Below are 18,128 nucleotides of genomic sequence, written 5' to 3'. Positions count from 1 at the left end.
ATTTTAAGTCCTTTGGGTATAAACCAAGGGGTGGGATAACTGGGTCAAAAGGTGTGTACGTTCCAAGTTTTTCTGAGGATTCCCCACACTGCTTTCCAGAGTGGCTGCACCAATTTGCAACTCCACCAGCAATGTGAAAGTGTGCCTTTTTCCCCACATCCATGCCAACATCTTTTCCTAACTTTACTGATGAGGAACCCATGATGCCAAACACATGTAATCACTACCATAGGGTCTACCAGGTAGAAAGCAATGGAGCAGCCATAGAATTCACCTGTCCTCAAGGGGTCTTAGCCCTCAAGGTAGAAGTCTCCATGAAACTCTTTTGTTTCCATTGGTATTTGAGAGTGATTTGTAAAAACTTTTCTTAGTGAAAAGACCTGTCTATTACAAATCTGTAATTCTAACTCCAGTACCAAAAACTTTTCCCAGATTCTGATGAATGTGTTAAAGGAGCATAAATATGGCCAAGAAATGCTGAACTCAACCAAAACATCATAGAATTTTATATTTGGAATTTTAATGTTATTCAACAATAGGAAAAGTGTTGCCCAATGAGTTGCTCTTTTAGGACATTTTGTTGATAATATCATTGATATCATGGAATTAATTAATTAATTGCAGTGCTGGGGATCAAAACCAGGGACTCATACATACTAAAAAGCAGTCTACCACTGAGCTACCCCCATCCCAAATTTTTCTTCACTATAAAAATGCACTTATCTGTTTATTTATTAATTTGTCAGATATCTAATGACCTCTGCTCTGTACCAGATACTAATCTAGGTTCTGAAAATTCAGATATCATGGTAAATCTCTCCCCTTTCATATCAAGGAAAAGGTCCTTTCAGGATAGTAATGTGGAAGTCAGTCATTCGGCAATTGATTAGGGTATGTAATTAGGAGAGTATGGTGCTACACCACTTGCCTCAGGATTGGATTAAGAAAGTCTAGTTCGGTAAATTGTAGCTGGGTTTAAATCAGCGTGCTGATTCCAGACCTAAGAAGGCTAGTAACTGAGTAGAGATACTCAGGCAGCCAGAGGCTATGGGATGGAGTTTCATTCAGAAGCAACAGAAGGGTCAGAAATAGCAGAGCAAAAGCAGATCTTCATATCAGGAAGTTGTGTACTGAGGAGGCTCCTCATCCAAACATGTATCCCAAAGATGTTCAGTCATTTGGATACTTTGCAACAGAAAATTTGTCCACAGCCAATTGACAATTTCCAGGGAATCACAATAATTGACAATAACTTTCAGCAGCAGTATCACTTAAAGAAATAGGATTAATGACCCCCATATGTAATCCCTTCTGCTTCCTTCCACTTAACCCCACATGGTGAGAAAAGAGGAGATTAGTAGCAGGTTAACCCTCCATTCCCATTCCCACACAAATTAATGGTCAAACCCAGGCTGGAGAGAAGAAACCACTACACTGTGAAGTTGTAAATTTAAATTTTACTTGACTGATCTATTTTCTAAAAAACCTGAAATTAATCAGGAAACCATGGAATTCACTTGAGATGTTAATGGATGATCATGGTGGTCCTTTGAGAAATAAGAAAATTCTGTCTTTGAATCCCCTGTGGGGTTTGGACTGTTCAAACACTAGCTATAGAGTTATAAATAAGGTATAAGCATAGACAAAGAGGTAGTGAAATCACTTAGAGGGACAATTAACATAATATTGGGCTATCAAAGAAGCTCAAGAATGTTTAGAGTTATGAACAGATTATTGCCCTGGTTAACCTCTCTAAGCCTCTATCTTCCTTTTGTAAAGTTGCCAAAATCATTGAATCATGTGTATTTTGGTCTTTACTCTAGATCCTTGACTTTAAAATTACAAAGGTCTTGTTTTACATAATGCATGGTCTATTCCTTTATTTTTTTATTGTTTTGAATAAGTGAGTTCCACTTTGAATGATGGCAATTTCATTCTTTCACTGACTGATTCACCTTAATGTATTTTGAGAATGAAGGGGCTTGTTCTCAAGTTGTAAAGGTATATATGAGCAGCCAGTCGAAGTGCAGACTTCAAAATATGTATTATTTGAGTTACTTATATTCCTCAGAAGGGAAGAAAAAATGCAAGTTCTGAGGAACTCAGCATGGGACTTACCCCAGAGATGCTATAATCTCCTACACATTAGGATGGAACCTTTTGAGAAGGCCAGGGATACCACCAGCCTTGCTGCTCACTACCAGGTATGTGACTGGCCAGCTCACACCTCCAAACTCACCCACCTCTCTACTGCCTGCTGCAGCGTGTGTTCTAAGGACAGTGTCCAAGAGCAGAAACTAAGTTGCTTCTTTTTTCTTTTGTTTTTTGAGTCTAATTTTTATTTCAGCCCCTTTTGTCTACCTATGAGAAATGAAATTGAAACTGCCTGGAATTAAAGTAATTTAAGAGAACAAATCCTCAAACCCAAAGCAGCCATCTTATTCCGAAAGCTGTGAACAGGCATTGGTCTGAAAGTACTTTTACTTCCATATCAGTAAGAGGTTTCAGAACCTGGAAAACATGAATGGCTCTTGCTCTTACATATGCTCAGATGGACACGGCGCTCACAAGGAATCATCAGCTATTTTGTTCAACTCCCCAATTTCTTTGCCATTTAAATTTGATCATTTTCATCTTGTTGCCAAGACTGACCCAACTTGTACATTGAATCAAAATGAGTCAAAGAAACTGAGTCAAAAATTACTTTCTACTCTGATTCTTTGAAGAGAAAGACTTTTAAATGGGAATGATAGTTGTCTTGTTTCACAAACAAGCTTTTCCTACTAAGCAAATGTGTCTATGTTTTAAGCATCTCCTATAGAATATTACTTGTAATTTATGAAACTGCTACAGTTTAGCACTTGCTCATATGAATTATCAGTAATTATTTTTCTCTATCACAGATCATTAAAATTTAATATAATTAGGGTCATTTCATCAGGTGATAAAATTATTAAAATGCAATAGTGTGATTTAAATGAACATGCCAGCAACAGAAACAGAAGGAATCTCTGATACATGTGATATGACATCAGAAACATTACACTACATGAAAAAGCTCCACACAAAAGACTACACATGGTATGATAACATTTATGTGAAATTTCTAGAAAAGGCAAAAGTATAGAGACAGAGAACAGATCAATGTTTGTCTGAGGCTGCTGATAGCAGAGAAGATTGGCAGAAATGGGTACGAGGGAATTTGTTGAAATGATGAAAACGATCTAAAACTAGATAGTGTTTTTGACTGAACTCTAAATTTAATAAAATTCCATCAAAATGTACACGTACAATCAGTGAATTTTATGGCAAATTACATATACATAAAGCTTTAAAAAATCTAGGCTTGTTCTATTCTTTTTCTGCTAATACTTCACATATTCCTCTGCTTTTTATTCATGATCAGAGTAGAACTTTTTTTTTTTTCATTCTGTGATCTTCCTCTACTGAAAACTTACCCAAATATAGCATCTCTTTATATCTCCCTCCTTCTGTCTGCCTGGCTTGTTCATTCACTCAGTCATTCAATTATTCAACAAAACTATATTGAGCATCTACCAAGTATCAAGCCCTGCACTAGGTGCTGAAAATGCAAGATGAATAAGTCATCTCCTCTCTTTTCTTCATCATAAACTGGCTTCATTTTCTGGGTCCACTTAACTCCATCTCTCCTATTTCTAACTACTCTAAGTTGGCAATTTTGCAAGCTGGATCAATGCTTTGAAGAAAGTCCTACCTTGAAGTGTCAATGATTTATACCATAATGACTCAATCTTTAAAACACTTTATCAGCTCAAAATTAAGTAATCAGTTAAAACATTTATCCATTGTTTTCTTCCAAGAAAAGAAAAATAACAAGCAATACCAATGGCTTGGGACAAATGACTTACTTGATTCAGCAACACCAACTTTATTGTCCCTGTCATTGACAACTAAGGCAGTTCTGGGTTTGTATAAATGTTGCTTTCCACTCTGAAGGAAGACCTTCTAAGACTACTTTGAAATGCACCTAATCCAAAACTGACCTTTGGGTTGGGATCCATTTTCCAAACTAAGTGTGATGAACTTAATATGTTGCCAGAAATTTTTTTGTGTCTATTACTTTTCCTATATTCATTCCTTCACTCTTGCTATAAAAATTTTCATCTGTAATCTTGTGCAGCAGACATTGAACTAAGTGCTGATGTGCAAGAGCAAAATCTACTTACAGTTTGCCCTCAAAGTGCTTACAATGGGGGAGAAGGACACACAAAATAACAAGACAACAAAGTGATGGAAGAATAAACACGGAATGGAAGCCATATACACAGCATTATACACAAATAGGTTTTGTTGGCGGTAATATTGATATGGTTTTCAGAAACTAAGTAAATGTATGACAATGATATAAAGAGTAAGACAGTAAGGCATCCAAACTAAGGGGACAATATAAGCAAAAGTTTTATTCAGGGTATTTATTACAGTTTATTATGTTTGTAAAACATGATGCAGCTGAGGAAGTGACTGCATAAAACAACATTCATTTCCTGAAAAGGCAAATAATGAAAGGATGTCTATACTAGTCAATAAAATGCATTTTATATTATACTTTATATTATAAATAATGTCATCCATTGAAGAGTTTTTAAGTAGGCAAGTAAAATGAAAAAGACCAATTGATGCCAGTATAGGAGATAGATGATACCTAGATTTGAATATTTTAGGTGGTGAAGGAGACAAAGCAATCTGGGATAGTTTCTCCATCCCTAGCTTTCCCATAACTGACCTTGATTTAGTGGGTGAGAGGTTATTCTGATACCTCTAACTCTTGGAAAGTAAGCATCCCACAGCATTTAACAGATAGTGCCCAGAAACCTCTGTTACATGCCTGGTATGCCAGCCTTCAGAATCTAGAGTAGCAATTCAAGTCCATTTCTTCTACATACACTGTTTTCCTTTTAAGATTTCATTTATGCTAACCAAAGACATGACTAAGTGAAATAAGCCAATCCCAAAAGACCAAAGACTGAATGTTTTCCCTGATAAGTGGATGATGACACATAATGGGGGTGGGGAGTGGGGGTGAGAGAAGAATGGAGGAAATTTGGATTACGAATAGGGAAATGAGAGGGAGGAGGGGGCGGGGGTATGAAAGATGGTAGAATGAGACAGACATCATTATCCTATGTACATATATGATTACACAAAAGGTATGAATCTACATCGTGCACAACCACAGAAATGAAAAGTTGTAACCCATTTGTTTACAATGAATCAAAATGCAGTCTGTAAAAATAAAAAAAAAATTAAAAAAGAGTATTTTTAGTTGGGCACAGGACCAACTTATCCATTAGGCATAGTAAGCAAAGTACCTGAAGATTGCCATACTTTTAGAGGCCTACCAAAATGTTTAGGTTTACTTTCTTTTAAAATCAGAATTAAAAAGAATATAATAAATGTGTATATGTAATAATTAAAAGAAAGACAAAGACATGACTATCTATGATCTCCTTCTCTGATTTTATTTGCTGGAGAAACCACTTGGTGACCAACCCTTTTCTAAGCACAAACACAAGGATTATATCAGTATCACTGTTGAAAATAATTCTCCACTCAAAGTTTAATCAGTTTTTCAGTACTCTGGATTATTCTTTCATACAAAAGTAGACATTAACTTCATAAAACTTCAAATGTTTTAACATTTAAAAGGGATCTTGAAAATTTTTGTTTACATGGCGAATTTGTGAACTCTGCTTCCTCTCCATCTATCCCAGCCTTCTGAAGAATGAGAAAGAAGTCTACAGATAAATGAATATGTAGTCTGAAAAGTGCCAACTAAGAGCTGAAGTTCCCAGTGTAGCACCTTTCTTTCCATGTAAGCATTAAGTTTTCCCTACTCTGGTTTTAGTGCTTGCCTTCGTCATATTATTCATTGGTAAAACTGGAGATCATGTTGACTTGAGAAATAGTACACCATCCCCAAAGAATTCTCTTGCAGTCACTTATAATAAACTTTTTGCCTTCCTATTATTCAGTTTTTTTTGTTTTATTTTTTTTCTCTCTGAAGCTGCTCCTGTCTCTTTTCCTCATGTTATTCATCTGCAGGATACAGTTTGGCTTCTGAGAGAGCACACACATTGTGAAATTGTCCTGATGTTTACATTTTACATGGTGCACTGCCTTTTGACCCTATCATCAAACCTGGTCAGAAGCATGGATGTCAAGTGGTAGGAGAATTCTTATTCGGGTTTGTTGATCAAAGTAGACATCTTATATAAATCAATCTCACACAAGGAAAGAAAGGAAGAAAGAAAGAAAGAAACTGTGAAATTTGGTTTCATCTGTGAAAATTGTCTGTTTGGTTTGAATTTGTATGGAAATGTCCTAAATTCGGGTTCTAGAATGATGTTTTGCTCCCATCAGCTTTAAAGCATATGAAGGTGTGGGCCCTGGGAATGATTCCCATTAACAGAAAGACTTACTATTTGTTTCTGTGACCAAACACTTCATTTAAAAACAGTTCTGACATGTGATGTACAAAATATGTCTAAATGCAAGAAGAAAAAGTTTAATCCACCAGAGAACTCAGATTTAAAATTGGGAATGGGATGGATCAAACCAGGCTTCCTAAAAGTACAGAGGAAATATAATACTAAAATTGTGTTTTCCAAGAGATACTAATTAATAGTCATTAACAAGGAAAAAAGAAGTGAGAGGGATGGCAGAAAAGAGATCACTACTAGAAAAAATTCTATGTATTAGCGATCACACTATGAGGATAGACATCTTTTAAATGGAGGTAAGTTATCATGGGTTCTTTGATAACCAGCAAACTGAAACAGAAAGATGGTACATTGCCCATATATTTCTATTCTGAGATGGAAATGGGAAAGGTGTGAATACAAGGAGATTTCAACACACAGCAGGTATTCTAAAGTCTTGAGATGAGTTGCCCTTTCACAAGCGCTAAATGGAGAGGAGACCCAAGTAAGAGGTCGGTGTCTTTTCTCTAACAAGGAACTGAAAAGAATAATAAGGTGATGCCTGAAGCCAAAGCTGCAGGAGCCAGGCTGTGCGTGTCACAGAAATATTAGCATTTATGAGCAGAGTAACAAATAGGCTCAATGCAATGCAAAGAAGGACACAGATCAACATTTCAGGTTTGACTGAAACAGAAATTAAAAATAAATTAAAACACACTTGTGCATAGGTATTGATAAGTCTTTTAATCTTGCCTTCCAAATCTAAGAAATATCTATAATTTGTAAAATAGAAATTGTATTCTTGTATTCTGAATCAAATCAAGTATTAGTGAGGTGACATCAAAATGTATTTTTCGCATGTATACATAAATAAGTTTAAAGAACTCACATTCCAGTAGGGAAGTGTGATTATTCTTTCATTTATTTCAAGTAGCCATATTAGGAAAATAATAACTCACTCAGTGTAAGCACCACGATCTGCAGCCAATCTTATCCACTTAGTGATCTGGTACCTACATTGGTGGGAACCGTGCCTAGAAGGAACAGATCAACCTATGTTGAAAAAAATCACCATATTTTTTAAAGTCATTTGCAAAGTCACTGTAAATGTTTTAAAGTTTTAACATTTCTACTCCAAATTTTAAAGACTAGTCATATGATGAGACTGTGGAGATAGTCTCCCGAAAATTGCTCTTAGTGTTTGTTGTCAGATTGGAAGTGACCTTCAGGCATAGAATATGCAGTCAGAGGCATAGGAGCCTTTGTTCAGCCCTTCCCAGTGTTCTATGGGATGCCATTAGGTCTATTCAGAAGGATCACTTTCCCTCTGGTCTGCTAAACCTACAACTTCACTGTAGTGACAAAATTTGACTTAGAAACTTTTGGAATACATATGATTAGTAAATGAATGAACCATTCAAGGTCAGTGGTCCTTCATGTCTATGTAAGTTTTCAACATGATAAATTTTGGATAGAAGAATCACCTCTAAAGCCCCCAAATCTACCCCTTCCCTTTGAGAAAATTCTCTTCCCCCTATGAATTGGGCTTTCTGTGGTTCTGATGTGGCTGCCTAATGCATTTTTAGTAACGACCTGGAGAGTGTGGGAGATAGTGCTCCAAGAGGCATACTTTGAACAGCAAACACAAGGATCCTGAAGATAAATTCCTCTTCCTCTCTCCCCTTTGCAGACTGTAAAAAAGGAACATGGTTCCAGATGGTTCTCCAGAGAAAACTCAAAGGACTGAGTGGACAGACATTAGTCTGTTTTCTTTTGAAGCTGTGACCACTTCAATACGTATCACAGTGCATTTGCTTTTCCTTTGTCCCTCCCTGGCTTTTCTTTTCCCTTCATTCCCACTATTCCTGAATACACTCCAATAAAGCATGAGCATATAAAATTTTGTTTCAGATCCTGCTTTCAAAGGCTAAGAGAGGATGGCTGATCAATTTCATGACTAAGTGAATGGTATATATTGACCCAAGGAAATACCCAGTCAGAGGTATTCTACACATTCAGGTCACTATAGAACAAGTTTAATCTCTATTCTTTTATAGAAATAAAAACAGGCATAAACAAAAAAATTTTAGTGCAGCATTTACAGATGAAACAGATGTTACACTGACTATCTTCTGGAACCAACAGAAAGATTTTGACACATCTTGATTTAGAAAAATACCATTGCTTATTAATTCCATATGTTCAAGTGAGATACGGGTGGAGGGAATCATTATATTTCAGTCCCAGAAGGCTCCATAAAATATTTTCCCAAAGGTTTTCTTTCCTTAAATTCTGGATGTCCCAAATTTCTCCACAGATCGTGCCACAAGGCTTTCCGACTTCCATATCTTTGCACAGGTTATCCACTTCACTTAAAGTCTCCCCCTCCTCTCCAACTAAAATGTAGCATTGTATACACTGAATACTCAGATTCAGAAAGAGGACCTTCTTTGTGTGACCTTCCAAAACAGTCTCTCCTCCCTATTGCAAAATCAAATGCTCCTGCCTTCACTTTCATAGCTTCCCATCTGTACTTCTATGTCAGCACCTATCTCATAGCCAGCTCTTAACTGTGTCTTTTCTAAGTATATTGGGATCTCTCTAAGTTTCAGATTCTGTTGCATTTGTTTTAATATCCCCAATATGTCCAATATGTCCTGAGACATGATAAGGACTCAACATAAAGGAACAAAAGAAAACGGGTGAAAGAAGAGGACAGAGGAGAAATAAAAAAAAAAAAAAAAGAAAAAGAAAAAAGGAGATGAGAATGTACATGACCAGGTTGCCTTCTATTTGATTCTTCCAAGATTTGGGGTTGGAAACAGAGAATCCAAAGTTAAAGCAATGCTACATATTTTTGAAAGTCCTATAAGACATCCCACTATTTCAAATGTCCTATCAATTCCAATATATTTTAATTCAATTCTCTAGAATTTTTTTTTGAAAATTAAAACATGAATTCAGTAGTATGTTAAAAATCAATAAAGATTTGTTTTCCAGAAATTTATTTCAAGGGAAATTGTCCTGAAATACTTTCCATCTGTAACAAATATTGTAGTTACTGAATTTCCAGCTGGGAAAAGGAAGCTATGTGAATTAGAATGAATCATCCTGTAACTAATAATAAGCCTGCTAATCCTAAAAAAGAAACAGAAACTTAAAAATACTGTTTTCAACAGAAAATTTTGGTCAAGCACTATCAGACAAAGCCCCTCCTACTCTTGAACTTTTGGGGGTGTAATCCAGATGTGTGGAAATCCTTCCTAAAAGAAAGATTTGTGCCATATCTGTGCTCTCAAACATCATGAGATACACAGTCATTTCCAGAACGAGACTGTGTTGCTCTGACATAGTTTAAAGACTGAGGAGGCAACTGCTATTTTTGATTGTGTTAACCTGTGCATAATTATGTAATTACCTACTAAAATTTAGTCAGAGTGTTGCATATCTAAATCATTAACTTTAACAATTGACAAGCTGCTTGATTAGTATTTTCACAGAGTAGGATAACATACTTTTGTCAGTTTTCATATGATTAGTTATGATTGGGAATTTGTTTATGCAAAATGTTTTCATTGCCAGTTTAGAGAAAAAAAGGGAGTGTGAGGGCAGGGGGGTCCTCTGCCTCCCCTAGCAGAGACACCTTTATGGCTCAACTCAGGAAATGCCAACGACAAGAAAACACAATAAAGATTCACGGTATCAACCCCCCTCCACCATGGTATGTAATTTTAGTGTAAGATTAGAAGAATATGTAGAGAATTCAACTTAAAAAACTGGGCTTTCTTTTCCCAAATTAGACTAACAAGGACATCAGTGTGGCATTAACTTAGACTGTCATAGTCAACTGACTTGACCAGGCAGCGCTTAGAACAGCATTGATCAGTACAGCTGATCTTCCACAGAAAAGGCATGCCAATATATTTGTTATTTATTTTATAGCAGAAACACAGCAGCTGCAGCAATTTTTGAGAGACTTCTCTGACACATCTGATTTGCTATCATTCCTAGGTATTATTGATTATACACACACTTTCCTATTAGGCTAACATCTCTGGATGCAGCTAAACTATTGAAATAGAAAATCCTTTAATTTCTTGGCTACGAAGGAGTTCTGTGATGCCAAATTTCAACTCTCTGTGGAAGACAGAAAGTCCTCAGGACATGAAGTGTTTCTTGTCTCCGTAGGCAAATTGGCTGGGCTTGTTTGAAGTAAGCAATTACACAAAGTAGCTTACAGAAATTTTAAAGTAAAATTAAAAACAAAAATACCCCACTGGCTACTATGCATGTATTGCCTTTCTGTTATGAGGGAATATGTTTGGGATGGAGATGGAAGTAATTAAAAGTGATTAACATAGGCAATACATTCTAATTTGGAATGGGAAAAAAATATGTGTGTGATTTGCCACTGAGAAGGTGAGACCACTCTTTCTAAAGAATTTTTCAGAGCCAAAGAGACCCTTATTTCTCATTATTCTTTCCTTTTTCTCTGCATTTTTATGATGTATTCTAGAGAAAATGCCTAGAAAGTTTCATGATATGATAATCATTTAATGTTTCCCTATCTAAACAAGAAATAATATTCTTAATGCAGTGTGTTTTCAAGAGGAGCAGAGAAGGCTATACCATCAGACTCCACAATCATAAAGTATTGATCTCTCAATATCACACACCCCTGTCTCCACATCTCACAAGCATGAACATCTGCTCCATCTTTCACAATAAGGCTCTTTCCCACAATCAGACACACTACTGTCTTTGAAAGCACAAGCTTAATTATACTGTTTTTAAACCTTCATGATTGAGCACACATGCAGCAACGTTAGTTCCTCACTGTAGCTTTAATCTTATCTTTCCATGTCTCTGAATATAATTTAAATGTAAAATTTAAAAAATTTTAAATCACCATCTAGCCTTATAATTTTTCTTCTATTTTGTATCAATTCTACCTTTCTTGACCATGAGTCTAATAGCTCTTAATAATTCAAGAAATATCTGCCTTTCTGAAAATTTGGACTTTCACTTCTTTTCCTTGATGACACTCCAAGTTATCTACTCCATTATGCCAAAAAAAGGAATGTTGTAATGTTATTTAATGCTTCCCTATTTTCTTTTGCTTTCTAAATGACCACTCATATTTGTTATCATTTATTTTAGTGCTTCCTGTTTTATGATCTACATGTATATAAATATTTATAGAAAAATTGGGTGTAGGTATGCATTTCCTCTGTCAGAGAATGGTTACCCTATAGTGCCAAATACCATGATAAAAAGGCCTCAGAAGTCATCTGGGGAGTGTAGGTAAAATGCATTAAGGAATCCTCCTGCTTGGACATTTCATAACTTGGGAATATGCTATTTAATGATAGCATTTTACAACCTAAAGAATTAAACCATTTAACTTCCAACTTTGTAAAACTATAGCATATTTAAATCCAGTGCCACAGTGGAAATGGGGTCAGGAATGAGATACAAAGGGGGTCTATAATGGACAGAGATATTATAAGGAATGAAGTGAGACTCAGCAAGGAAGGGAGGAATTGGGTAAACTCTAGGATGGTATAAACAATAGTGCCTTTGCACACATACTTGGTAACAACATGCTATATGTTTTAACATGGTTGGTTGAGGTATTAAAGTAGCATTGAAAACAAAAGAAAACAAAACCAATCTCTAATTAAAGGTTTATTTATTGTGAAAGGCTGTCCTGTGCATTGTAAGATGTGCAGCAACACCTATACCTGTGCCCATCAGATGCAGTAGCTCTTCATGCAGTTGAAATAACCAAAAAGTTTTTTAGGCACTGTCAAATGACCCCTGAATGGTAAAACTGCTTCCAGCTATTAACTACTGTTTAAATATCTTCTTAAACTATCTCCCTTTTAGCCTCATAAACATCCCTACTACCACCTGCCATTTGATTTTCAAGGTAAAGGTCCCTAGAGTTTCAACACTCCAGATCCATGACTCATTAGTAATAGTGAGTGGTGATTAGCCACCTAAGTAGGGAAGTTGGTAGCCCTGTCCTATCAACTGGACCATTCCATTTAACTTTCAACATCCTGTCAACCAAAGTCTCAAGAATGGTTGAGACTGGACACCAGAAGGACAGTCTTTTTAGACATTCTCTTAGAGCATTCCAATTTTTCTTACAGAACAATGAAGTAGTCGTGTCACTGGATAAACATATTATTTACTCTTTAGCAAACTCGATATTCTTTTATACGTTTCTCCTCTTTTAAAAATCCCTACCATAACCTCTTTCACATTTCTATAATTCTTTTAAATCTGATCTTTAAAGGGTCGCCACAGAATTGTGTAAGGACTGCATGCACCTCTCTATTGAGTTTATTTAGAATTTTATAGACAGTAGATTTGTTTTCAAATTTGGGAGATGTATTAATATCTATCTTATAGAGACAATGATTTTACATTTTACATAATTTTACATTTCTAAGGACATCCTCGCCTTTCTCTTTCTGATCTCATAAGCTTGTCTAAATTTCTTAGGAAATGAAAGATTCTAAAAATCATAAAAGTTCCTGTTATTTCCTAAACAGCATGCAAAGCTGTTGCATAATCTCAGAAAAAGATAGACAGGACAGACCTTACAAATATATTTAAATCTCTGAAATGTAGACAAGGATATGTAAATTGAAAGTAAATTTATTTTAGTGAACTGGCAAGAAGGGAAAAAATATAGGGCCATATGTTACCATCAGTTTTGCATATTTGGGGAGGGGGAAGCTTCTTCAGCCAGGCATTTTCAGGCCATAAAATGTCTTCCATAGGTAACCACAAGCTGGCAAAAGTAGTATTACAAGTGTTGAAAGTTAGAAATGAGGACGATGCTTTTATTGGTGGCTGAGCAGAGTTGGGAACTTGGGATAAGAGGAATGGAGATGAATGTGACATAAATTTACTTAAGTGGAAATGGTATCAGTAAGTAGGGAAGCTATGCTTGTAGGAAAGTTCTTTGTTTCACCTTCTTTCCTCCTATTGGTTTCCCTGTATCACAGAAAAGCAATTTTGAAAATAACCTACAGAGTAAAGATGTGTACCATGGCTCACCTACCTATTGAAGGAACCAATGTCATTTCTTCTTTCATGACTTGTTTCAGCAAAAACATCACAGTACCCAGGAAGTCAGTTTGAGTTCTAGCTAAGACACAAATGATAAATTACATGAATTTTAGTGTAAATAACAAGCTGCATAAAAGAAAGACTTTATTTGTTCTGACTACAGTCTGCAGGATTATGAACAATGCCAGGCAAACAGTAAGTACTCAATAACTTTTAAATGAAAGAATGCATATAGTTAACAATAATTGTATAGAAAATAGTGCTTGAAGCTTTATGTATTCTAAATTAATTATTCTATGTGCATGTGTATGATTATATTTGGGCACTGCATATTTCCATGAATGATTAAAGATACAAGATTTTTATGGGTGTACTTCTTTAGCATTTATAAAGCATCTTTCCATGACTTATAATAAATGAATTCGGAAGACAGATGCCAACTATTTCAGAAGACAGAATTCTATTTTTAAACTGAGGACATTGTGGGCACACACTAACTGGGTCTCTAAACTTCTATTTGTCCAGCTATGAAATGACAATAACATGGCTCTTATACAGTTCCTGGAAATACAAAATGAACTGATATTAAAAAAATTCTTTGGCAGAATGTAAAGTACTGAATAAATATAACTAGCATTAGTAAAGTTATTCTCAGAGAAGAAGGACCATAGGTGAGTGTATAGATAATTCACATATTTGCAATTGCATGACCTCCTGGACTCCAAGAGATTGGAAGTTTTGAGGTACTACATGCAGGTCATCAAGAGACCTGGGTTCCACACCTAATGTTAGTACTCATTTGTGCTGAGACTTGTCTGAATTCATGAGTCCTTTTGTACCTTAGTATCATTATTTGTACAATGGGGCCCTCTTAAGTTTCCTGAGGTTCCTTTCTGCTTTTCTAACGTTTTATGATTCTATGACAGAGAAAGATTAACAAGACAACTGGAACAGAATCCAAAAATGAAAGACCAGATTTGGAGAAAGTTTAAGGGAAAAAAAAAAAAAATCAGAGTAAATTAGTTATTTCTTATGCTCAACTTATAGGCTTTGGGTCCAAACTGCACAATGGTCAGTACTTCGACAAGCCAGTTTCTCTCAGTTTTACCCTCACTCCACGATACAGGACTCCTCAAGGAACCCAGCAGATACCTGTGCAACCTAACAATGCAAGAAGGTTAAAATCCCATAGGGAAAACATTCATTGATAAAGCAGGATAAGATCAAGTGATAAAAGTCTCCTCTTCTATCCCTTGGGTAGATAGATGTGAGGTTTTTCTGAGGGATCTGGTGGGATCAGGTCCAGTTTCTCACAATCGTGACCACCTCAGCAATGCATTTCTTGTTGGTTTTTCTTTTCCTTATTTCATGCTTCCTAAGCCACCATTTTTCTTTCTTGGACTAATTTTCCAAAATCAACTACCTGGACACAGGCCCTTACCTTGCACTGTATTTGTTCATGGATTATGATCTAAGAAACAAGTGGGCCTGAAAAGCAGACAATCAGGATGATATTTTGGATCTGATTTATTCACTAAACACTTGAAAATAGAGATCCCACCATTGTGAGAACAGAGGAGGAGCTAATAACCTCTGGCATGCCACACTTTCACAATTATTGAAGTTACATTCAGGAGTTAGTTGGGATGTGATAAAAGACATAAAAGTTTCAGGGAAGCATTTAAAGGGGCCTGTTGCCTGCATCCACAGGGAAGACTGATAAAACTTAGGTCCTACTTGGTTCAATTGTAAGGGAGGGGTTCCATAAGAAGCATAAAGCATTAAAGATCTTCTATATGTCAATGTCAAAGACCTGATAGAATAATAAATGGTATTCCAAGAACTAGAGGGAAGCTTTTCGCACCACACTTTTAAACCATCAGGCTGCATCAGAAAAAAAATCTATTGACATCAAAACATTCATGTTTCAGGTTTTAATATTTTTGGCAAAGAAACCTACAACCAGTCTTAATATGCTGCCAGGATGGCACCTTGAATTTGGTTTACAAGAAATAATACAGAAACATCAGAAGGACCTTTGCAGAGGATTGAGGAAGGAGTCAGAACTTCAGAAAGAAGAAATAACAGGAGGAATTTTTTTATATGTGAGACCAGAGAATCTACCATATATGAGTGTGCCACCTTAGTAAAATTTAGGATACCAAATATCTGGAGCAAGCCAGGACATCCCCAAACCCTAACTTCGCCCTCTAAGATAAAAAATAAGTTGTGGTAACTGATCTCCCTAATGTTAAAATAGAGGCACAGTATGATATCATAACAGTGCACACTGTACTTGGGAATCCTTCTCAAACCCATTTACAGTGACCCAGTAAGTTATGAGTTCGACTAGATTTCAAAACAAGAAAGACAGTACAGTAGTTCCTAATTCCAGAGCAAACTTCCCTGACACATAGAACATAGCATCTAGTAGTCTAGAGGTATCTGTATTGGGTTCTAATGTTAAATGTGGGTGTCTAGCCAGTTCTAACAGGAGAATCATAATCCAGATAGCTATTCTCACTTTGAAAATCAGGTTTTGACTTTCTGTTAACCCTTAGTTGAAGCATAATGACTTAACCATGGGTCACAGGGAAAGTTGCCATTCCTGAACTGAATTTTATCACAATTCTAAGTCATAAATTGGAGTGAACGCTGCAGTTTCATAGTATAATGGATCATGCACAAGTACATCCAGAGTGCAAGGAAATTCTATGAGTATGTGACCCAGAATCCCATTTCTCCTGCCTCTGTTGCACCAATGCCTTTTCCCCGTTAATACCTAAAGCTTCATGGGGTATGCCCATCCCAAATAGCAGAAGAGAAAAAAAATGTGAACCTCATTCACCAGTGACTACCTGGGTTGATAATAACACGCATGGGCCACTGAGACAGTGGTGAAGAGAAATCATCCCAAACTCTTCTGCTCTGGTGCTCTTTGAATCACTAGCACATAGGCCCTTCCATTAGCCTAAGGTTTACCCTAGTTGTTGCTGCAGTAACAGCAGCATAAGGAGGAATTCTGACAACACCTTGTCTCAGCGACTCCAAATACAATTAGCTTTATGTTCTGGGGTTTTTCTGACTCCACAGCATGGGGCACTTGTGGGAACCACTAGGCACTCACACAAGAGCAGGCCAATCTGGGCAAGATGACCCATACCTGTTATCCCATCAACTCTCTCTCAGGAGACTGAGGCAGGAGAATAGCAAGTTCAAGGCCAGCTTGGGCAACTTAGAACCCCAGCAATTTAGTGAGGCCTTGATCAATAAAATAAAATAAATAAAATAAACGGATTGGAGATGTAGCTCAGTAGTGAAATGCCCTTGGATTCAATTCCCAGTACTGCAAAAAAAAAAAAAAAAAAAAAAAAAGCAGACTGGAAATGAAAGAGAGATAATGTTTCATTAGCAAACCTTTCGTTAACTTCTTAAACTTGGAAAAAGAAAAGGCAACCCTAGATTAGCAAATTATCAACTCAAGTCATGCTGTGTGGGTAAGAAAGCCTTTGGTGGTGTCCAAAGACACCCACCAAGTGTTAATGTGAGCACAGCTTGGAAGTTCAAGAAAGTCACACCCCCTACTCCTGGGGAATCACTTCCCAGAACAAACGACCTGCATGATCTGCATGCAATCCCTCTGCTCAGGTTCTGTTCTGATGGGATTACTAGACAAAGCTTAGAAAGGAAAGAATAGTAAGAAAGGTAATAATAATAAGAAGCATAGTTCCTTAACTATAGAGCTGGCTCTGTAATTTGGTAATTCACAAATGTATAGATTCAACACAGGAAAATTATTGAATCCGAAAATAAAAATCTCTTGTTGATCTCTTGCACCTTAACCAAGAGATTTGCATAGAAGAAGAAATTGCTCACAAATTTGAAAGACAGACTATACTTAGAAGGAAACTCAGATGCAGCGCTCTATTTTACTGTTTCTCCATTGTGATGCAGTCATTAGCAATGTCATTTTAATAAAATATAATTATTGGTAAAAACTACCATTTCATACCAGGAGCCATGCCAAGCAGTGTGTGGGGTGTGTGTGTGTCTGTATGTGTGTGTGTGTACATGCATACATGGGTGTAATTGCTCTTAAACTTCATGGCTATCCTCTGAGGCAATTGTCTTTATCCTTCTTTACATATAGAAAATTTAAGAGCATCATGATATTCACAAAGCATACATAAAGTGACAAGAGAGAGGATTTTAAACTAAATAAATCATTCTATCATATATCTGCCTTGTGAAACCTTTCTTTTAAATTAGATTTTGAACTAAACCATGGGAAGTATGAGAAGGGATCAGAAAAGAAGTTTACTAACCTGCTTGGGTTTTGACTAAAGAACCTAACTCAACTGGCATAATTAAAATTAATTTCTATTAGTAGGCTAGAGTGTCCTAATCACTTATCCTCTCATTCGAAACTACTTTTTTAATGCTTAACTGTGTGCAAAGTACTTCTCCAGTTATTGGAGGGAGAAAAATGAGACAAAACTCATGAAACTTCAAGCACTTTCTCAAACTAAAATGTAAATGCTGCATCTAGAATTTGCCTGAACTGCAGCAGATGCTAAACAC

This window comes from Sciurus carolinensis, chromosome 10, assembly GCF_902686445.1.
Source record: "Sciurus carolinensis chromosome 10, mSciCar1.2, whole genome shotgun sequence".
Taxonomy (NCBI): Eukaryota; Metazoa; Chordata; class Mammalia; order Rodentia; family Sciuridae; genus Sciurus; species Sciurus carolinensis.
The sequence above is the reverse complement of the archived record's forward strand: the minus strand, read 5'-3'. Positions refer to the sequence as shown.